This window comes from Schistocerca piceifrons, chromosome 3, assembly GCF_021461385.2.
Source record: "Schistocerca piceifrons isolate TAMUIC-IGC-003096 chromosome 3, iqSchPice1.1, whole genome shotgun sequence".
In the NCBI taxonomy this organism is placed as follows: Eukaryota; Metazoa; Arthropoda; class Insecta; order Orthoptera; family Acrididae; genus Schistocerca; species Schistocerca piceifrons.
In genome coordinates this window covers 55879527-55884300 of record NC_060140.1, presented here as the reverse complement: position 1 = coordinate 55884300, position 4774 = coordinate 55879527, and positions in this window count along the sequence as shown.

Below are 4774 nucleotides of genomic sequence, written 5' to 3'. Positions count from 1 at the left end.
GCAGTGCCCTCTTGCATGGTTTTTACTCCTGTGAAAATAATCGAGGAACTGTGGATTAGTATAGTACTTTTGTAAGGAACTGCGAAAAATAAGTGCTCGAGAAGTGTTCCTATTACCAGCAGTTATCCATCTTCCATCTATTTTCCATAATTGTGGCTGTTGAAGTTGTTACTTTTGGAAATGTCCTCCTCAAAAAGTAATTTAAACAAATGCATAATTTAAAGAATTTAGCATCACCACAGGTTTGGTTTTCCAGTGCCCCAGAACGGATATGTATTTTATGCTCTGAGAAGATCTTTCTTTAGGCCTGCAATTTTGTAGGTATTACCAAGTTGTATTCAGCATTATTATCTGACATTAATGATCAGAAAGGCCCTAATCTCATTAATACATATACACCTCATGGAAATGCTGCTGCTCACTCTATCTGCAACCCTTGTAACATTTTAGCAGCTACTATGTTAGCCTCATCAGATAGTTTTCCAATGAGTCAACTTACAAGAATCTAAGATGAAATGCAGGATCTCCATATTGATAGGCATTGGCACTGCGCAAGAGGTCACAAAGGAAGTTGCCATGAGAAGTGACTGGCAGGCATAACTTAAATACCTGCAGACTGAATAATAGAACCTACTGCATTGAATTGACAGCATTACTAAGTCAGTCCTCCTTGATTACTGCAGTGTCCTTTGTGGTGCTAATTCACAATGTGAGTGTCAGCTATTGTGAGGGAAAGCTGATCAAATACAAATAAAACTACATACCATGGTTCTGATTACTATTGGCCACATCCGAAAAACTTTGTAAAAAACGCTAAGTCTTCAACCTACAGTTGTTCTTCTAGGAGCTAACTCTATATTTTAACTACTGGAATGACATGATGGCAATAAAAGTTAACTGTATACAATACCTCCACAGCTATGGGGCTTAATGGATTTCTATCTGTCTGTAGCTCATGCATGTGTTGTTTGATGGTTCTGGGATACATGCCAAGCTACAAATTCACAGCCTCAGTTTTCCATCCTAGTTGATTTTAGGACATTTTCTGGCATTTAGTATGTGTGAAGAAATTAACTTGCATCATGGCACAGATCTCTTACAGATTCCACCTAAACTGATGCTTCCCCTTTAATTCGTTGGTCAATGAAATATAGATAGAAAGGGCACATCACCTCAAGTAGAACCATACAAAGGATACTGTTGGAACTATGTTTCAGGCCATGACGGCTTTACATAGGATGCCCTTAGGGACTATCACACATTTATTGAACTGAGCTTGCCTTTAGGAGCAGCAAAGTTCAATACCCCACACTGCCATCCAGATTTATGTTTCACAGGTTTTATGTAAATCACTTTAGGTGGACACTAAAATGGTTTCTCTGAAAGTATCACATCCAATCTCCTGCCCTATTCTTATCCAATCCAATCTTCTGTTTCCTTCATTTATTCTCGTCATTGACAGGAAAAAGATGAAAACGGTTTCCAGGACTTTGCCAGACACATAGTAAATATCTAATAGTCTATGTCTAAACATGCCAGACCTCTGTTAAATGCTTCCTCTACGTGGTGAATAGCAGCCTATCTTAATTCATGAAGGGCTTTGTTAAATAGCTAAAAAGCATCACACAGTGAACTTTAAATGCATCCTTCTGCCACTCAACATTGCCTCTGTGGTGAGTAGCAATCTATATTAAGTGCCTGTGATGCATAAGCTGCATATTTCTACTTGTGTCTTTATTAAAGTCACACTGATGATAACAGATCTAGTATGGAAGGATACACTTCCTGGCAATAAGACAATATTCACTTGTATATTTTATTTTTGCTTCATATGTACCTTGTACTTACAGTCTGTTTTCATATGATTCTATTGTGCATAGATGCAAGAAGGAAGGAAATAATCATTAAGATTTAGTTTCAGACTGTAAATCTCCACAATGATGTGGGTGTCTTGATCATGCATAACAATATATACTTGGCATCAGACTACCTCCTATAGGGTAGCCAGAAAGACTCTTTACATGTGCAATTATTTCATTGTAGCTTGTTTATTAATGCTTACAGTTATTTGTCCAAAACATCTGCACTGCACCACCATTATCAATGCATAGCTTGATGTGCCTCCAGCAGTTTGTCGTTGTCCATTAGTTCATTGATGGCCATTTCCCAGAATGCTTGCAGACTTAAATCCATTTTCATATGGAGTTGCATTGTGCCCCCTTTATTTCCAGGTTCTGCAGTACACTTTCTCATAAACTTGCAGGGTGAATGCATCACTGAAACATTAACTTCAGCATGTTTCCCTTCGTGTTGATTGGCAACCAGAGAAGAGGGGCATCCAAAACACTTCCCAAGCAAAAAGCTGGCTTCTCCCATCTGATCAAAGGCTGACAGCTCGGCAGCTGCTTAGGGAACCATTCATGAAACCTATCCATAAAAAGTCTCAAATTTTTGTTGCTGTACATGTATACATGAACCCCCACACTTGTCACTAAGTTCACCAAGCACAGAAAGGAACGATGAACTAGTCAGTGCATAGATTTTATTCTGCTCCACAAGCAGTCGTGTCAGGTATGTGGCAATCACATTTCAGTTCATATAATCAGTGTCATTGCCATATCAGTGATCAGATGGGAGGTTCAAAACATACATACATACGTTAATCCTTGCTCCATAGATCATGAATACGACATTTCGTAATGATGTGGAACATGTCACTTTAATGAAAGTTTTCTTTACACAAAATAATTAATTTTTATTTATTTATTTATTTTTATGGTCACTGCTTCATATCTAAGAATTCATCTATTGAGTAAAAGGAGTTATCATTCAGAAATTCTTTTAATTTGCTTTTAAATGTTGGTTGCCTATCTGTCAGACTTTTAACTATTTGGCCAATGAACAAAGATTTTTGTGGCAGCATAATTCACCCCTTTCTGTGCCAAAGTGAGATTTATTCCAGAATAGTGAAGACCGTCCTTTCTTCTAGTGTTGTAGCTATGCACTCTGCTGTTACTTTTGAATTGTGATGGGCTACTAATGACAAATTTCATAAGTGAATATATGTATTCTGAAGGTACTGTGAATATCACAGGTTGATTAAATAAATGACTGCAAGGTTATCTTGGGTGGGCTCCAGCTATTATTCTGATTACACACTTTTGTGCAATGAATACTTTCTCCCTTAATGATGAATTGACCCAAAATATGATGTCATATGAAAGCAGTGAATGAAAACAGGCATCGTAGGCTAATTTTCTGATATGTTTATCAACAAAATTTGCAATAACCCTAATAGCGTAAGTAGCTGCACCTAACCGTTTCAACAGATCATCTATATGTTTCTTCCAATTCAATTTCTCATCAATGCACACACCCAGAACTCTTTGAGTATTCTCCCTTATGTTTATAGTCTATATTTATCAATGGTGCTATGCCATTTACTGTACAGAATTGTATAAACTATGTTTTCTCAAAATTTAGTGAGAGTCCATTTGCAGAGAACCACTTAATAATTTTCTGAAAGACATTATTTACAATTTCCTCAGCCGATTCTTGCTTGTAGGGTGTGATTACTATACTTGTATCAACAGCTTTGCATCTTCATGAATATAGAGTGGCAAGTCGTTAATATGTATTAAGTACAATAAGGGAATCTAGACTGAACCCTGTGGGACACCATTATTGACACCAAGACTAAAGATGGCCCCACATGTAGAAGTGTGTATAAACAGTTCCATGGAAAATGGCTACATATTGAGTATAAATTCTATAAAGTGCACCAACTTCATCGCGAAAGGTATCAGGTTATGTGCAGTGTTGCAAAAATGGATTCATGCAAAGGGTTTCGCGCGAATGGAAGAATGGGACGCAAAATGTGACTGTGGCATGGAATGCTGCGATCTACTAATGGTAAATATGATACGATGTGATACGATAACTGAATAGAAGAAAGTGTTACTGCATCGCTTCAGCAAGACATTGTGCTTGCAAATCGTTATGTAAATAAGTTAGAGGAACCGATAAACCAATGGGAAAGTGGCGATTTGAAAAACGAATGTAATGAAAACATACCGGCAACTTTCGTTTCAAACAAAACTTCTGCTTGTAGTGAACGAAATCTTTCTGATGGTGTGAAATCATCAGTAAATAGAGTGCAACAAAAAACTGGTGATAAAGACATGACAGGACGAAATGTGAACTCAAAAAATAAGACAAGTGACAGTGAAAGCGAATCTAGATCGCCGGCCGAGTGGTTCTCGGTGCTTCAGTCTGGAACCGCATGACTGCTGTGGTCGCAGGTTCAAATCCTGCCTCGGGCATGGATGTTTGTGATGTCCTTAGGTTAGTAAGGTTTAAGTAATTCTAAGTTCGAGGGGACTGTTGACCTTAGCTGTTAAGTCCCATAATGCTCAGAGCCATTTCAACCAATCTATAACATCTGTCTGTTCTAATGAGAGAAATTTTTCTTCAAGGTGTATTATAAAGCCAGCAGAACAAGGGCACTTGGAGAACTACAAATATCAAGTCTGTGTATTAGGTGATCGCCATATGAAGGGTGTGGCCCATATAATAAATGATCGGCAGTCCCAGTTTAAAGTAACAGGCATTGTCAAACCTGGCACTCACCTTAATGTAATAGTAAATAATTGTGAAAACTTAGTTAAGACTGGAACATGCTGTGTGAGCAAATGACATATACGAAAATTAAAGCCAACTAGTGACAAGGGCACTTCAAACAACTCTAAAAAAGCTGTCAGATCTAAATTTAAAG